The sequence below is a fragment of the Tursiops truncatus genome, chromosome 1 (assembly GCF_011762595.2).
Source record: "Tursiops truncatus isolate mTurTru1 chromosome 1, mTurTru1.mat.Y, whole genome shotgun sequence".
Classification (NCBI taxonomy): Eukaryota; Metazoa; Chordata; class Mammalia; order Artiodactyla; family Delphinidae; genus Tursiops; species Tursiops truncatus.
In genome coordinates this window covers 116,812,842-116,832,970 of record NC_047034.1, presented here as the reverse complement: position 1 = coordinate 116,832,970, position 20,129 = coordinate 116,812,842, and the positions used below count along the sequence as shown (strand labels likewise).

The window sequence follows — 20,129 nt, the reverse complement described above, 5'->3', positions numbered from 1 at the left end:
ACTTCCCTAACATGGGAAAGGAAATAGTCAATCAAGTCCAGGAAGCACAGAGAGTCCCATACAGGATAAATCCAAGGAGAAACCCTCCAAGACACATATTAATTACACTATCAAAAATTCAATACAAAGAAAAAATATTGAAAGCGGCAAGGGAAAAGCAACAAATAATATACAAGGGAATCCCCATAAGGTTATCAGCTGATCTTTCAGCAGAAACTCTGCAAGCCAGAAGGGAGTGGCAGGACATATTTAAAGTGATGAAAGGGAAAATCCTACAAACAAGATTACTCTACCCAGCAAGGTTCTCATTCAGATTTGACGGAGAAATTAAAACCTTTACAGACAAGCAAAAGTTAAGAGAATTTAGCACCGCCAAACCAACTTTATAATAAATGCTAAAGGAACTTCTCTAGGGAGGAAACACAACAGAAGGAAAAGACCTACAAAAACAAACCCAAAACAATTAAGAAAATGGTAACAGGAACATACATATCAATAATTACCTTACATGTAAATGGATTAAATGCTCCAACCAAAATACACAGACTGGCTGAATGGATACAAAAACAAGACCCATATATATGCTGTCTACAAAAGACCCACTTTAGACCTAGGGACACATACAGACTGAAAGTGAGGGGATGGAAAAAGATACTCCATGCAAATGGAGATCAAAAGAAAGCTGGAGTACCACTACTCATATCAGACAAAGTAGACTTTAAAATAAAGACTATTATAAGAGACAAAAAAGGACACTACATAATGATCAAGGGATCGATCCAAGAAGAAGATATAACAATTGTAAATATTTATACACCCAACAGAGGAGCACCTCAATACATAAGACAAATGCCAAAAACCATAAAAGTGGAAATCGACAGTAACATAGAAATAACATGGGACTTTAATACCCCATTTTCACCAATGGACATATCATCCAAAATGAAAATCAATAAGGAAACACAAGCTTTAAATGACACATTAAACAAGATGGAAAACTACAGGCCAATATCACTGATGAACATAGATGCAAATATCCTCAACAAAATACTAGCAAACAGAACCCAACAGCACATTAAAAGGATCATACACCATGATCAAGTGGGGTTCACGCCAGGAACACAAGGATTCTTCAATATACACAAATCAATCAATGTGATACACCGTATTAACAAACTGAAGCATAAAAACCACATGATAATCTCAATAAATGCAGAAAAAGCTTTTGACAAAATTCAACACCCATTTATTATAAAAACTCTCCAGAAAATGGGCATAGAGGGAACCTACCTCAACATAATAAAGGCCATATATGACAAACCCACAGCCAACATCGTTCTCAATGGCGAAAAACCGAAACCATTTCCTCTAAGATCAGGAACAAGACAAGGTTACCCACTCTCACCACTGTTATTCAACACGGTTTTGGAAGTTTTAGGCACAGCAATCAGGGAAGAAAAAGAAATAAAAGGAATCAAATTGGAAAAGAAGTATGCTGTCACTGTTTGCAGATGACATGATACTATACATAGAGAATCCTAAAGATGCTGCCAGAAAACTACTAGAGCTAATCAAGAATTTGGTAAAGTAGCATGATACAAAATTAATGTACAGAAATCTCTTGCATTCCGATACACTATGAAAAATCTGAAAGAGAAATTAAGGAAAACTCCCATCTACCACCTCAACAAAAAGAATAAAATACCTAGGAATATACCTACCTAAGGAGACAAAAGACCTGTATGCAGAAAACTATAAGACACTGATGAAAGAAATTAAAGATGATACAAACAGATGGAGAGATATACCATGTTCTTGGATTGGAAGAATCAACATTGTGAAAATGATTATACTACCCAAAGCAATCTACAGTTTCAATGCAATCCCTATCAAACTACCAATGGTATTTTTAACAGAACTAGAACAAAAAGTTTCACAATTTGTATGGAAACACAAAAGACCCCATATAGCCAAAGCAATCTTCAGAATGAAAAACGGAGCTGGAGAAATCAGGTTCCCTGACTTCAGACTATACTACAAAGCTAAAGTAATCAAGACAGTATGGTGCTGGCACAAAAACAGAAATATAGATCAATGGTACAGGATAGAAAACCCAGAGATAAACACACGCACATATGGACACCTTATTTTTGATAAAGGAGGCAAGAATATACAATGGAGAAAAGACAGCCTCTTCAATAAGTGGTGCTGGGAAAACTGGACAGCTACATGTAAAAGAATGAAATTAGAACACTCCCTAACACCATACACAAAAATAAACTCAAAATGGATTAAAGACCTAAATGTAAGACCAGACACTATAACACTCTTAGAGGAAAACATAGGCAGAACACTCTATTACATAAATCAGAGCAAGATCCTTTTTGACCCACCTCCTAGAGAAATGGATATCAAACCAAAAATAAACAAATGGGACCTAATGAAACTTAAAAACTTTTACACAGCAAAGGAAACCATAAACAATACGAAAAGACAATCCTCAGAATGGGAGAAAATATTTGCAAACAAAGCAACTGACAAAGGATTAATCTCCAAAATTTACAAGCAGCTCATGCAGCTCAATATCAAAAAAACAAACAACTCAATTCAAAAATGGGCAGAAGACCTAAACAGACATTTCTCCAAAGGAGATATACAGATCGCCAACAAACACATGAAAGAATGCTCAACATCACTAATCATTAGAGAAATGCAAATCAAAACTACAATGAGGGGCTTCCCTGGTGGCGCAGTGGTTAAGAGTCCGCCTGCCGATGCAGGGGACACGGGTTCGTGCCCCAGTCCGGGAAGATCCCATGTGCCGTGGAGCGGTTAGACCCGTGAGCCATGGCCACTGAGCCTGCGCATCTGGAGCCTGTGCTCCGCAATGGGAGAGGCCACAACAGTGAGAGGCCCGCGTACCGCAAAAAAAAAAAAAAAAAAAAACTACAATGAGGTATCACCTCACACCTGTCAGAATGGCCATCATGAAAAAATCTACAAACAATAAATGCTGGAGAGGGTGTGTGGAGAAAAGGGAACCGTCTTGCAATGATGGTGGAATGTAACTTGATACAGCCACTATGGAGAACAGTATGGAGGTTCCTTAAAAAACTAAAAATAGAACTACCATATGACCTAGCAATCCCACCACTGGGCATATACCCTAAGAAAACCATAATTCAAAAAGAGTCATTACCACAATGTTCATTGTAGCTCTATTTACAATAGCCAGGACATGGAAGTAACCTAAGTGTCCATCGACAGACGAATGGATAAAGAAGATGTGGCACATATATACAATGGAACATTACTCAGCCATAAAAAGAAACGAATTGAGTTATTTGTAGTGAGGTGCGTGGACCTGGAGACTGTCATACAGAGTGAAGTAAGTTAGAAAGAGAAAAACAAATACCGTATGCTAATACATATATCTGGAATCTAAAAAAAAAAAAAAAAACTGGTTTTGAAGAACCTAGGGGCAGGACAGGACAGGAATAAAGATGCAGACGTAGAGAATGACTTGAGGACACAAGGAGGGGGAAGAGTAAGCTGGAATGAAGTGAGAGAGTAGCACTGACATATATACACTACCAAATGTAAAATAGATAGCTAGTGGGAAGCAGTCACATAGCACAGGGAGATCAGTTCAGTGTTTTGTGACCACCTAGAGGGGTGGGATAGGGAGGGTGGGAGGGAGACGCAAGAGGGAGGGGCTATGGGGATATATGTATACATATAGCTGATTCACTCTGTTATATAGCAGAAACTAACACAACATTGTAAAGCAATTATACTCCAATAAAGATGTTAATTTAAAAAAAGGAAGAAAGAAAATAAGATCTAGATAGGGGAAAATAACTGGCAAAATATTTTTAAAAGGCATATATATAGGAAATTGGGGGTAGATGGTGTTCCAATTTTTAAAAGAGAAAACTAAAAGGCTTTTTTTACAAATTTTTTAAATTGGCATATTTGAAAAGGTGTACTAATATTACTATTCTAATAACAATAACGATGAGTTAGTAATAAGGAAAAGCTAAAAAATTGCTTGTACTCAAAAGTTTCCATTTTGGTTTCCTAGTGAATGGTTAAATTCAGTGTAAAATGTGCATAATAATAAGACTGGCATGACCCAAAGGTGCATTTATTGGGGTCCACTAAATTTGTTTTTTTATTCTAGCTGTAATAGCATTAGATGCTAGTGGTTTCCTGGAAAAACAGTCATCAATATTAGATAAAACTTTCTTACCTTACCATTCCCTCTAGAAATTATTTGTCTATTTTTATCAGAGGAATGTGTGATAAATAAATAAAGCATAATATTAAGCTTTGTGCAATAAATGACATACTAATGAAACAGAAATAACCTGAGTAGAGTGTTATGAAGCAGTTTGTAAAATTTAAAGTACTGGATCAAATGCAGTTAATTCGAAGAACAATTAAAGGTATTGAGCTCTGTATTTAGTTGTTCAGAAAAAATAACATTTTAAATTCACTGGCAACATTCAGTTAATAAAGTTAATAAAAGAAAAAAAAAGAATATTGCATCCACTGATCTAGTATAACCTACTTTTGTCAAAAGACACAGGATACAATTGGATATATTGTATACAATCCATCATAATGGAAATCAATATATGCAATCTTTCTCATATTCTCATGTTTAACAAAAATTTTACTTTTGTTATTTTTCCAGTAATGGTCTGTACTGACCTAATCAGTCTCCCCAACTCATCTACTTTTATGACAAGTATCTTGGAATCTTGCTTAACATCAGTAGATTTTAGCAGTCTATATGTAACCTCACTAGGATGCTACAAAGTTTCCTAGGACTTGACCACAATGCCTGAACTGCACATTTTGCGTGCAAAATATATGCAAACATCATTAATAAGCCTTCTCTGGTACATTTCTATTCTCGAATAGCAAGTAAATGAAAAGGTCCTCTTAATTTCTCTGGGCACTAAGAAAGATATTCTTAAGAATTAAGTTCAGATATTCTTTTCTTTAAGAAGACTTGGATGGCTATGCTTCTGAGGTATCACTTTTATCAGTTTTTTAAAATCTATTTGGCAAAGAATAAAATACAGAGACACAACACGGATAGTGAAGAGTATTTTACTACCACTTCTGTTCTTCAATTCGATCAAAAAGTCAACTAGGACAAAAATCAAAGAGGAAAAATATAAATGGAGACTATGACAGACAAAAGGATAATTAACTGGAAGATAATAATAAATCTCAATTTAATATATTTCAACAATTTTTAAAGCATTATAATGGTGTTAACTGACATAAATTTGATTTAACCATACCATATTAAATTGTACACTTACTATTTTACCCAAGTTATCAACTTTGGAGTTCATATTTCAATAAGATTATAAAAACATAAGATTAGAAGCTATGGAAAAATGGAAACAAGGTAAGATGACAAGATGATGGAAACAAATATTTGTTGAGTTTACTGTGTGACAGGCATTGTGCTGCAGTCTTTTCCGATACTTAATTCTCACTAAATCACAACAATCCCGTGAAGACTATTATTGTCTCCATTCTAAAGATAAGGAAATTCAGCGAGGGCAGATCACTTGCCCAAAGCTGCATGACTAGTAAGCAGAAGAGATGAGATTTGATTTCAAAGTCCACACACTTTCCACCCATTACTACATTCTTTGGCAGAATGGAATACATTGCCTTTCACTCCACTTTCACTCCCAAATAGTGAGCAGAGCCAAAAGAAAATCTGTAATAATTTCTATCCTCGCATCAACAAATATTAAGGGGACATCACCTTCCTCATAAAAATCCCATTTCAGTATTTCCATTGTTCATGACTCAATGAAATTTATCCTTTAAACTTCATTACAAATATTTTTAAAACTTTAAATATGCAAATCATTTAATTTTAGAGCTACAGATTTTAAGTCTGTTTTCACCTTTAAAAAAACTGAAAAATATTCCCAAAGTCTTCTTTTAATAATGATAAAATCAGACAAAGAATGCTTGGGGAATGGAACGTTCTGATTTCAACTATTTTTCAAAACCCAATACCTGCCTGCTGCCTGTCAACACCTGCACTGTCTCCACCCTGCAACCGACCACCACGGAGCCCCGCCCTGCGCTGCAACCGCAGCTGCCTGTGTCGCTGCCACTTTGGTACCCACTGCATGATTAGGCCACAGTTTTCAATGAGTAAACATAATCCTTTCTGTCATCACACATTTACGGAGTTTCTGAAGGTCAGTGAAGATTACTGCCAAGCACAGCATGACCTTTATGAGGACATAAGAGCTGTAGAAATTCATTACCACCTCCATCAAGAAGCCGCATAAGAGCAGTTACCTGGACACAAAAGTGTTGAACTGAAATCCACAGAGCATTTTCCAGTTCTGACCTAGACAGGGTGAGCCTCAAAACACTTCCTCTCTGTTGCTCAGTATTACAGGATTGAAGACTTTCTTCTTCTTAGGAGGTTCATCTCATTCCCCATTATTCCCAACTTCATACTCAAAGCACTGAGAATTTCAAGTGGAATAAGCTGAAGTTTCTTTACATCATTTCTGTATTCAATTTGTTTAATTCTTTCATAGCCCTAATGAGTATTTTTTGACTAAATTAACATGTCTTGCATGAACTGCCCAACTACCACTGAAGGCACATACAAAAACATTTTTCTTATTATACACAATCCAACCAAAGAGACCTTGAACAAAGCTATTGAGAAACTTAAGAAATATGGATTACCACAATAGTAAGAGTATGTAAAGCAATGTACGACGACACTGCTCTTATGGAAAAAGAAGGCATCCATGTTCTTGACTGGCCTTTTCATGAAGGTGCACCACCATCCAACCTTATTGTTGATGGCTAGTTACGTCTTGTGAAATCAAGTTTTATGAAGAACCTGGTTACTATACTGCTGTTCACCGTGTTGCAAGCCTTGGAACAGCTCCACTGCTTGTTGCCCTAGCATTAATAGATGGCAGAATGAAACAGGAAGATGCAGTACAGGTCAGAAAACAAAAGCAGCATGGAGATTTTAACATCAAGCAACTTTTGTACTTAGAGAAGTATCATTCTCAAATGTGTTTGTGCTGCAAAGACTTCAATGGTCAATAAAACTGAGGTGTCTGATGCTGTTGTTTTGGAAGTAGAACTTCAAACAGGACCTAATTTGTTGCACATATTAGCCAAGAAGTTGGCTCAGTGAACAAGTCTAATGAAGCTTTTACAAGAGTATTGAAAAGCAATTTTACCAGTTTACCTGCTTGACAGAACTTCTATGTTTAGGTTACGATCAACGTATTTGGACACTTAGCAAAAGATTCTTGCTGTTCAGCATTTCAAATTTGTTTATCATTTGTTCCAATTCCTGAACTCATGCAGTACTGAGTTATAAGTCTTTAAATCTATTCCCATGCCAGAATCTTTTCAATGCATAAGAAATTTAGGAAGATTAGGTACCAACATATCCAGTGTAACACTTGTATGTTTTTTATTATCATATAGAACTAAAACCCTAGGAACTAAGAATACTCTAGATCTTATGTGGTTTACTGCTTCAGTCATTTCTTACATTGAAAGCAGGGCCTATATAGTTATTTCCTTGCTCACTTTACATTTACATTTGCCCACATTCATACCAGTATACATCAGGTTTGCATAACCATTGATTTTTGTTAAATTTTTTACCAAGTCATATGGTGTTATTTAATATCTTTCCATAAATATCATTTGTGCTGTTATGGAAAATCTACATTTTGAAAAGCTACGTTGTATATAGAAGTATATCTTTAACATCTCCAAGCAAAAAAGCTTTACAATTATTTTAATGTTTGCACTTTTGTGTTCCACTTAACAGGAAGAGCCTAAAAAGGAACAGGAGAGGGCTATTAAATATTTCTAGTAAGATACTGCCTTTACCTTGTATAGAATATGTAGAATATGCTCTTTAATTTAGTAAATATTTTTTAAAGATAAAGATGTTTTGTTATTGTAGCTAATTCTTAGTCATAAAATATTTGAAATTCTTGTTATTTTTCCATACCTACTGGAAGTTGTTTACCAGCTATTATTTTTGTTTGAAATGTGCTTTTATTTCTTCTCTTCCCAACCTCCCTTTTAAAAAAAAGAAGTGGGGATGTCCCTGGTGGCGCAGTGGTTAAGAGTCCGCCTGCCAATGCAGGGGACAAGGGTTCAATCCCTGGTCTGGGAAGATCCCACATGCCACGGAGCAACTAAGCCCATGTGCCACAAATACTGAGCCTGCGCTCTGGAGCCCGCGAGCCACAACTACTGAGCCCGTGCTCTGCAACAAGAGAAGCCACCACAATGAGAAGCCCAAGCACTGCAACGAAGAGTAGTCCCTGCTTGCCCCAACTAGATAACTCCTGTGCACAGCAGTGAAGAACCAACGCAGCCAAAAATAAATAAATAAATCATTTTTTTTTAAAGTGGGTTTCTGCTAGTGAACTGAGCAGACATCTAATTTTTCTATGCGTTTTGAGCTGTGTAACTCAATACTTGGATACTTGATAGTTTATTATGAAACTGATCAAATGGTGATGTATATTAATGTTAGTTTGACCACATACTTATATCGTCTTGTAATATGTAGTTATAGTTCTATGAGACAAATAATTTGTCAGTGTTCACCAGTTTGTAAAAACCTAGTGCGAGAGCTAAACATCTAAATAAATAATGAAATGGAAAAAAAAAAAAAGACAATATCTAAACTACTTTCTTGTATAAGTATAATCAATCTACTAAATAAAAATCTTTATCCGTATATCAAAGCTAACTTTTGAATATCTATTATTAAATATAACAAAATAGATAGAAAAAGTACAGAATATTAAGTTAGCTTTTACTTGTCGAGAATAAATCTGAAAATATATTTGTAGAACAAGCTCCCTAATATGATTTTATTTGATTGTCCTTTGCTTCCAGTATGGTAGAAAAAAACTGACAGTTTAGGTAAATTAAGTTCTGATTAATACGGTTTTACTTTCTGAAATAACATATCTGAATTTCATGATTTGAAGCCTTGGAGATGGATATAATTAAATATAAGTTAATGGGTAGGTATAAGGATTTAATGTCAGGGTACCTTTTACTGAATTGAGTAATCTCCCACTCATGCTCAGGTCAAATTCTTAGAAATCATTAATATAAAACTCTGTGAAATAACTTTTCTACAAAGAAATCAAATTATGTTCACAAATGTTAATTTCACTTATCCTTTTAACATCCCTGAGTCAGATATAACATGACAGAGAATTACAACATTGTTTGTATCAATTCTCCACTAGAAGTTCTCAGAAATTTCTTAGAAATACTTATTATTACCACTTTCCATGTTGAAATGTCAAGTTGAGTCTGACTTATTTTGAGGTCACTCCCACTGTCACCAGCCAAGCACTTAGGTTTTTCATGGAAGTTATAGTTCACTCCTCTACCCTTTTCTCTTCCTTGTATCCCCACATCAGTTGAAATTACAAAAATTGGCAAGTGTATTCTAAACACCATATGCTCTCAATACATATTTTGTTGGTTGGAAAAGGGAAGGAGGAAGAAGGAAAGGAGAAAAGAAAGAAGAAAGGAAAAGAAGTAAATTAAATTAGTGTGTATCCCACCCCCACCAACTGTCTTTCTTCCTTCGTATTTCTCAGACCAACCTAGCACCTACCCAAAGTTATATGACATCAAACGTATCAGGCTCCTTTTATTGGTTCCCCAATACAGTTGTTCCTGGGTATCTGCAGGGGGTTGGTTCCAGGAATCCCTATGAACATCCACAGATGTTCTAGTTCTTTATATAAAATGACGTGGTATTTGCATGTTAACCTACACAGCAATATCCTCCCTGTGCCTTAAATCATCTCTAGATTATTTACAATAATATCTCATTGTGGTTTCCTTTGCATTTCCCTGATGCTTAATGATGTTAAGCACCTCTTCATGTACTTATTGGCCAGCCGTATGTCTTCTTTGGAAAATGTCTATTCAGATCCTCTGCTCATTTTTGATTGGATTGTTTGGTTTTTTGCTATTGAGTTTACGAGTTCTTTATATATTTTGATCACTAACCCCTTATCAGACATATGATTTGCAAATATTTTCTCCTATTCAGTAGACTGCCTTTTCATTTTGTGGATGGTTTCCTTTTGTACAGAAGCTTTTTAGTTTGATGTAGTCCCACTTGCTGATTTTTGCTTTTGTTGCCTTTGGTTTTGACGTCAAAACCAAAAAATCATCACCAAGACCAACACCAAACAGCTTACTGCCAGTGTTTTCCTCTAGGAGTTTTATGGTTTCAGGTCTTACGTTCAAGTCTTTAATCCATTTTAAGTTTATTTTTATATATGGTGTGAGAAAATGTTCTAATTTCAATCTTTTACATGTAGCTGTTTAGTTTTCCCAACACCATTTATTGAAGAGACTGTCCTTTCCCCATTGTATATTTTTAGCTCCTCTGTCGTAAACTAACTGATCATATATGTGTGGATTTATTTCTGGGCTCTCTATTCCGTTCCATTGGTCTATGCATCTGTTTTTATGCAATACTATACTGCTTTGATTATTATGGCTTTTTAATATAGTTTGAAATCAGAGCGTGTGATGCCCCCAGCTTTTTTCTTCTTTCTCAAGACTGCTTTGGCTATTTGGGGTCTTTTGTGGTTTTATACAAACTTTAGGGTTGTTTTTTCCGTTTCTGTGAAAAATGCCATTGGAATTTTGATATGGATTACACCCGGTAGTACAGACACTTGGGTAGTACACACTGCTTTAGGTAGTACAGACATTTTAACAGTATTAATTCTTACACAGACTATCTTTCCACTTATTTGTGTATTCTTCAGTTTCTTTCATTAATGTCTTATAGTTTTCAGCATACAGGTCTTTTACCTCCTTGGTTAAATTTATTCCTAAGTATTTTATTGTTCTTGATGGAACTGTTTTCTTAATTTCTCTTTCTGATAGTTCATTATTAGTAGAGGCATAAGAGATTTTCATATATTGATTTTGTATCCTGCAATTTTACTGATTTTGTTTATTAGTTCTAACAATTTTTTGGTGGAGTCTCTTCAGTGTCTTCTATACATAATAGTATGTCATCAGCAAATAGAGACAGTTTAAGAGCTTGAACTCTTAAACATTATGCTAAATGCCTCCAATCTAACTTGTGATTTATTTGCATTTACAACACAATCCTTGGAAGCCACTGAATCTTAAATTGGTTTATAATTGATTTTAAAATAATCATTCAGCAAGACTATTTAACAAGGCCATCACAAATACTTAGGAAATCAAGTTATTGCACATTCTGACATAAAAACTTGACATAAGACGCCAACAGGTGCACTCTATTGGAGGGCCAATGTGAAAATAAAAATAATTTTCTGAGTTATTTTCAAACTAAAATAGATGGACAGCTCTAAAGAAAGCTTATCATAGGCGAAAGCTCTGAAGACACGCTACTGTAATTTTGGTAAGGTTATTAGATTACTATTTACAATAGTAAATCCAGTATACTGAGTTATCCTGCAAACATCAACGTCCTAAGATGTATCAACAGTTATACTTATTTTTAATTAATTGCTTTCATTTATCCTTTTTCTTCAATATTTCACTTATTTCTACTGATGAATTGGGCAACACAATATAATATAATCATTATACAAGGATTCTAGCATTAGGTCTGCCACCACACAGTTGTTGACCTTAAACGTCACTTTACCTCTCAGGAACACATTTTTCTCATGTGTAAAATAAAGGATTTCCCCGGACTACTAATTTTGAGGTCTTTAAAGACAACTTTTATCCCCAAATTTTCAAATATGAAAAACTTTTGAAGAATAAAAATTTATGGTACAAAGATTTTAAAGAAAGAAAACTGTCATTTAGATTTTATGGCTACCAAAAGAGAATTTACAGTCAAATTATTAAAATTAATAAGAGTTCAGTGAGTTGCTAGAACAATACACAAAAACCAACTGCATGTGCATCAGAAGTAAGAAAATGTATTTTTAAAAGGTACCACTTATAGTTTCAACCAAAAAAATATGACAACTAAAAATTCTACCAAAAACTAAAAATTAAAAATTATAAAGCTTGGACTTCCCTGGTGGTGCAGTGGTTAAGAATCCACCTGCCAATGCAGGGGACACGGGTTCGAGCCCTGGTCTGGGAAGATCCCACATGCCGCGGAGCAACTAAGCCCATGTGCCACAATTACTGAGCCTGTGCTCTAGAGCCCGCAAGCCACAACTACTGGGCCTGCATGCCACAACTACTGAAGCCTGCGTGCCTACAGCCCGTGCTCCATGACAAGAGAAGCGCCACCCCAATGAGAAGCCCACACACCGCAACAAAGAGTAGCCCCTGCTCGCCGCAACTAGAGAAAGCCTGCACGTAGCAAGGAAAACCCAATGCAGCCAAAAATAAATAAATAAATTTATTTTTTAAAAAAAGCCAATATGTTTTAAAAAACAAAAACAAAATTATAAAGCTTAGTTGAAAGATGTTAAACACATAATTAAATGTACATATACCTTATTCATAAATTGAATTATAAAATTGAATGATAAAATACCATAAAGAAGCCCATCCTCTCTAAATTAATCTAAAACTCACTGCAATGCAAATAAAAATCTCAAAAGGATTTTAAGAACTTGACAAGCTGATTGTAAACTTAATATGGAAGAACAAGACCCAAGACAATTCAAAAGAAGACCAAAGTCAAGGAAATCAAATTCCCAGATATGAAGATAGTGTCAGGAATGAAGACGTTGTGGTATTGATGAAAAATAAGCATCTCTCACTTCTTCAACAGCCCAAAACCCTTCTATCTATTTACAAATTAATAAAGAAATTTCCCCTTTGTTCCATAAAACCCTTAATGGTCTCCTTAGTCTTCAATATGGATCTTATTATCTAAACATAAAAGAATGATAGCACTGGCCAACATTCTCCTTTTAGCATTGTCACTATTCTCCTCCTCAGAGCACATTTCAGCTTCTTAACTATTCTAAACGTTTACCTATTCAAGATATTATGCACTTCACCAAGAATATCACGTGGAGTGGCAGACAGATCAGCTGCCAACGTGAGAGTAAAATGACAGACTGCTCAGAATACGTATCTATATTCAAACACTATCATTTGTAGTTTTACAAAGTATATGAGAAAAAAAAAAACTGTTGGGAAATGACAGAAGACAAGAAGCAGAACACTCAAAGGCATGAGTTAATATTATCTTGACAATAACTATGATAATATATCACAAATTATTTACAAAGCATATTTATTACTATTCAGTTCTTTTGTTCACAAAAAAGGAGGTGAAATCATAAAATAAAAACAGTAATAAAGTTTTAACTATATATTTAATTATTGAGAAAATTTTATAAATTAACTGTAATGGTTTAAAAAATATCATTCAGTAACCTCCATGTACAGGGTACTCTGCAAAGTTCTACATAGTGACACAAAGGAAAGAAAGCTATATGGGTAGGAAAGGACAGCACAGAGGATATTCTAAGTGTTCTAAGTGGGATGAATGGTTAAAAAAAAATAGAAATAACAGTGAATAAATATTATGTAGTAAACATCATAACAAATCAACAAATGAACATAGTAACTTGTAATTAACAAAGCAGTAAAGACTGAACACTGGTTGAAATTTTTGGATTTTTTAGAGAAACAACAGTCACTGCAGGTTCTTAATTGTGGGAGTTAAAAGATAAAAGCAGTGTCTGAGAAAGATAATTCTGACAGCTGTGTGTAGGATGGGCTGGAGGGGGAAAGAGACTAGAGACAGGGAATAAACAGCTACAAAGCTGCTGAAGTACAGAAGCATGAAGTACATGAAGCATGAAATCATGAAGACTTAGAAAATAGTAAAAACTCTGGAAAAAATAGGAAAATGGGAAGGTGCTCCTTATATTATTCAATTAATATGAATGATTTTCACAAGCACCACATTCAACATGTAGATATACACTTTTTAATTAAATAAGGTATTAAATGATCAGTGTGCATAATTTTACCAACCTCTATAGGACTGTCATAAGAATAACATGAGATCATGTTATTAAAAGAATTCTCTAATTGTAAATATTACATAAATATTACCTGTTGTAATTTCTTAGGGAGGAGATAGCTGTGAAATAATTGAAATGCTCCAGCCATAAAGTCCAAACACCTGAATTCAAATTCTGGTTCTATTATTTAACAGTGCCTTTAATGTACCTTAAGCAAGTCATTTAACCATTCTGAGTAACCATTTTTAATATGTAAAAAGGGAGGGGAGGGGATTCTCTCATAAAAGTTCAAGGAATAAATAATTCTTTATAAAATCCCTAACACAGTATCTGAATTATGGTGGACAGTGGATAGTGAATGTGTGTTGCAGAGGGGATGGAGGAGGAGGCCAAAAGTAGGGGTCCATTTTGGCTGACCTTATCGGAAAGTCACAAGCATCTCCAATGAACCGTAATAACCATGCCCTTCTCCATATTGTTTTAATGAGAAATTATACAAGAAAATTCCTGAAGTATCTTATTAATGTTCCCCCGTACACAATATCTTCTTATGTATAAGATCAAATCCACAGCAGAATAAAAAATAACTGTCAAAAAGCGAGAGGGTGGCATGGACATATATATGCTACCAAACGTGGGGTGGATGGCTGGTGGGAGGCGGTCGCATGGCACAGGGAGATCAGCTCAGTGCTTTGTGACCAACTGGAGGGGTGGGATGGGGAGGGTAGGAGGGGGGAAGACGCAGGAGGGAAGAGATGTGGGAACATATGTGTGTGTATGGCTGATTCACTTTGTCGTAGGGCAGAAGCTAGCACACCATTGTGGAGCAATTATACTCCAATAAAGATGTAAAAAATAAATAAATAAAAACTGTCAAAAGCTATATTACCAATCTGATTTTTAAAACAACAATAACAGGCAGTTAGTGATTTTTTTTTCTTTTTTAATTTACAACATTACCAGAATTCACATTTCTAATTCTAATATTTATTACTTGAGAAAGAAGTTAAAAAGAATGAGACCAAAACCTCAAAAGTGCATTCTGAGGGAATTTAAACAGTAGGAAGATAGGGAATAACCTGTCTTAGGCAAGACTCTATAGACTTCTCATAGAAGGAAATGAATCTGAAGTTCCCTGGTGAGATCACCCCACCCATGGATCCCAAAAGTAGGAGTCAGGGAATAGTTTATAAAATCTACTATAGGGCACTTTTAGCTCAGTGCAGCTTAAGAATAAACATCTAGGGCTTCCCTGGTGGCGCAGTGATTGAGAGTCCGCCTGCCGATGCAGGGGACATGGGTTCGTGCCCCAGCCCGGGAAGATCCCACATGCCGCAGAGCAGCTAGGCCCGTGAGCCATGGCCGCTGAGCCTGCGTGTCCGGAGCCTGTGCTCCGCAACGGGAGAGGCCACAACAGTGAGAGGCCCGCGTACCGCAAAAAAAAAAAAAAAAAAGAATAAAGATCTAAAGAAACTATAAATAAGCAATATTCATATATATTTCCTTTCTAATCTAGACCAATTAGGTTCCACTTAACTAGGGATCTTTAGCATACTATTCATTCATTCAACTCTGCACAATATATTACAGAATGTACTGGGAGGAATACAAATATAGTATCAGAACCTACCTTGAAGAAATAAGATCAATACATACAAAAAAGTGCCATGATAGAAGTACAAATAAAATATTTATGCAAGAAGGACTGAGAAAGCGTTAGGGAATGTATGAAGTGAATTTGGGCATAGGAAAACTAGAAAGGAGGGTGGAAGGAAAAAACTGTAGACGGAAGGACCAGTGTAAGGCAATGACAGAGGCCCAAACAGAGACTTATAAGAAGGTATGGTTAGAGCATAAGGAATTGAAATTAAATGATCAGAATATTAGATATGGACAGACTGCAAAAGCCTTGAGTTCCAGCATAAGGGATTTGAACTTTATTTTGCATACCCTAAGAGTTTACGAGTAAGGGGAGATGAATAAAGGTTTAAATTAAGAATATTAATCTCACATAATGATTAAAATACAGAGTAAGGGAAAAAATAGTGTCAGAAAAGCTACTGGACCATCAATGAGTCACTTTGCTGTACAGCAGAAATTAACACAACATTGTAAATCAACTCTACTTCAATAAAAAAAATTTTTAAAAAAAGAAAAGCTACTGGATTTAACTATAGAAATAGTTTATCAGATAAGAATCGTTACAAAAACTCATATCCACCCAACTCGTAGCAGAGCTAAATCATATTTTAAGAAAAATTATATACACATTTAACTCCATAAACTTAATTCTTATGAATTGAGCCAAAAAAAATAAAAGGAAAGACAGACTTCATCCACCCTATTACTCAATGAATTTATTCCCCAAAGTAAACATGAGATGAGATGGGAGCTACAATTCTACATTCCCTCAGTCTCAATTCCCATGTGCCTCTCACAGCATGAGCATCACAATTCTAGTGTTAAAGATATGGCCATTTTTCATAAAACATGTCCCTTAATCCTAAGTGAACCACTTCATCAAATGTTCCACCAAAGAAAAAGAAAACAGTTAATTTGCTCTAGCACTGCTCTAAAACTGCTATGTTAGACTTGATGAAAGATAATACTATATTGTGCTTTATGTGCTATTTAAGAAACTTCACAAGAAAAATTTTAGCTAAATTTTTGCTTCACATACTGACTTTAGAACCTAAGCCCTGCTTAATGCCTTTTCGCTTCCTCATCTTAAGCATTTAAAGCGTACTGGAGGTAGCAAAACAGGGATTTAGTCTAAAACAAGTATTTGAGGACATAAAATTTCCTAAAAATAATGAAATGTTTCAGGAAGCTAAAACCAGGCAAAGAAAAACAAAATCTCTGAGGGTGGGTAAGGTTACAGAAAGCATGGGCACAAAGTGCAAGACACCTGAACTCCATGGAACCTACGTATGAAAAGGATAATAGATAAGGTGGAGGGTAATTATGAACCACTTATGAGCACGTCTTTTTATTTTCCCCCATAACCATTAAGATCCCCTCTCTGAATCAATATTTTGATACAGTATTATAAAATTCTGTCAACTTATGTATTAAAAAGTCTTTTATAACATTAACATTTGCTAAAAACTAGACTAACACACTTTAGAAGACAGAAATGTTTTTAAAGTACAGACTTGTGTTTGTTTTGCCTAACTGGTTAAAGTATTTCCAAGTCACAAGTTTATTTATCCAATACCTACTGAGCACTACTATGTGCCAAGTACTGTGCTAGATGCTAGAAGTACAAAGTGAAATAAAATATAATTCTTGTTCCCTTCAAGGAGTTTATAATCTAATGAGGGAGACATACTATAATTAGCATAACCATGTTATAATCAAAGTACAGACAAAGGATACCATAAAAGCAAACAAGGAGGTCAAGAATACTTTTTTGAAGTACTAAAGTGATTTGGAAGGTCAGGTAAAAGTTACAGCTGTGCTTCCTAACTTGACTGTGCACCAGAACCACATATAGAGTTGATGTCTAGGACTCACTTCAGATTTAGTGAATTAGAATCTCCAGGGGTGAAGCCGAGAAATCAGTATTTTTAACATGTACCTTGAGTGATTCAGAATCACGGCCAGGTTTTGCTGGCAGTGAGCTAGAAGTATAGACAACCATTCCAGGCAAAGAGAATAGCTCAGTATGGTTGGAGTAGGTGAAATACAGACAGAAAATCAAAATGAAATCAGAACAAGAGTACTGACACAATTAATGTGACATTTCAAACAGGATCTAAGGAATTGATGTGAACTTCCACAATAAAAGGCAATCATCTGTGTCGTGTGTTTCGGTAAATGATTTCTGACATGAACTAGTTTCTTATTGAAGTATATGGAAAAACTAAATGCAAATACTTTGCATTGCAAGACAAAGTAAAATGCTCCTTTTAAAAAGCAAATAAGGTAAAACAAAATAAAACAGAGTTCTACTCATAATTTTTATTCAATGCAGTGACCACTCATTTTTCTCAAGATACACAGCCTGAGAAGCTATGATATACGTCAGAAGCTAGGATAATACTGTTTTAACTTGAAAATGTTCCATAATGTATAAAATAAATTCAAACTGTATTTTGAAATTCAAGCTTTAAAACTGAAAACCACTCAATGATTTTAAGTTTCCAAACTGTTATTTCATAATTGTTTATTACTTTCTGATTAAAATTTACTTATAATTATATTTTTATACTTAATTCCAGGTAGGGGTAAAGTGAGATAAGTCACCAAGAAGAGGAGTATTCACGATAATAGACTAAAAGCCAAATAGAATCTATTCTATTGATCGCTTTTTATTAAGTAGTAAATGTTTTAAATCATCAACTGTTTCAATCCCCAATTCATTCTCCAACAAAGACTTCATAACCAGAGATGTAGACAGGAAAGCATCTGAAACAGGAATAAGCTTTTAAAGAATACTCTTCAGAAACCTAAGGACAAACTTACTAATTATTATATATAAAATATATCCTACAGTTATATTCTATTTCTAAAAAGTCCTTCTAAATCTTACTTAAATCATTTAAACATATCCTCATGACTTATAGACAGGACAAAGACTCATTTACCAAAGTGAAACTTACTGCCAAGCCATGCATAGTAATTCCCTGAAGGAGCACATTGGGTATAGAAGCAATAGCAGTTAAAAATCAACAGACTAACCACATACACCTATTTGAGAACTAATTAACAAATAACAGTAATCAGCTAATTACAAGAATAATTCTTAAATCTGATATAACAAATCATCCTTTCTCAGACTTAATTTAATGTACTTTTAAAAAATGGTATTACCAAGATGGCTTAACTTCCAGATGAAATACAGGAATTAAATTACAGTTCCAAGGCTATAGTTGTCAGCTTCTTAGGCTAAAATGATCTATTGACATAGACTGTAAGATAACTTTGTTTCCTGAGTCATGCCCTGCTTCCTTTCTTCTCCTGCAGCACTTTATACATATCTCTAGTCACTTTACTGTAAGTACCTAAATCCTGCAAAGAAGGTAGTACCACTACCATGTAATAGCTAAGGAAATAGGCTTAGTATCACGAAATGATTAACCAAAATCACCACTAAACCCAGATTTCAAACTCAGATCTGTTTAACTGCAAAGCTCTTTCCACACTACCTCACAGGTAGAGAGGAACACAGAACTAAGTAAATCAAACCTAAATAACTGAACTGACTGCAATTTCTTCTATAACTGCTTTGGAAGTAGCAAAAAACAGATCTATCATATCTGACAAACCAAATGTAGAGGACAGGTGTTTAGGGGTGGAGGTGTGGGAGTTCTGCTTAGTACTTGAGCTCCCTCATATAATTAGGGAATATACCACTTTATGAGTCTTCACAGAAGGTAGAGCCCCCCCTCCCTATAGAGAAGCTAACAATGCCACATAGTCATTCTTCTTGTCACCCCTGCAGCATGGACATGGGCACTTAATCTATATTCTGCCAACATGACATTCCCACCAAGGACTCTAAATTAAGAGCTAGAGACAGTAAGAAGCTGGGACGGCAAAGGTCAGATTTTGGCAGCAGGCCACAGAAGCAACATTAAGTTTCCAAAGGCAACGGTAGCAGTAATGTGGTAGCTGAGTCTAGCCATCAGCAATTCAAGGTGCATTCCTATCACTGGACTGGTTTTATGCCTTGATTTTTAGATATGTCTTTTCTGTTACGTAGTCTCTCTTGTTCCTGACTCTTTAAGGCCTCAGCCTTCCCAGCAATTTGGTAAACTAATCAATATGCTTTCAATAAATATGCTTTCAATAAATACCTTTTCTACTTGAATCGGTCAGAATTGCCTTCTGTTGCCTAAAATTAAACCCAGACTGAAGCATTGAATAATTAAATAAATGACACTGAACAATTATACTTTATCAAATCTTTTTACCTTAGTGTTGATTGTTGTTTTATATAATTTGCAATTATGCTCTTAAGTAAGAACTATTTTATACATGATAGTTATGCTCTAACAACAACAAGATAATTTCAAGTTAGGTTTCTTTATGTTTTTCAAAAGCAACACAAAAAGACAAATATAATATCATCTA

At 35.0% G+C, this 20,129-nt stretch overlaps 1 protein-coding gene and 1 pseudogene across 1 annotated transcript in view; one reads left to right on the top strand and one right to left on the bottom strand.

The window, feature by feature from the left end:
- PIGK (phosphatidylinositol glycan anchor biosynthesis class K) overlaps positions 1 to 20,129 on the bottom strand; it is a 135,531-nt gene that overhangs the window by 103,849 nt on the left and 11,553 nt on the right. The window lies entirely within an intron of this gene.
- On the top strand, positions 6,627 to 7,216 carry LOC141276910 (protein tyrosine phosphatase type IVA 1 pseudogene; annotated as a pseudogene).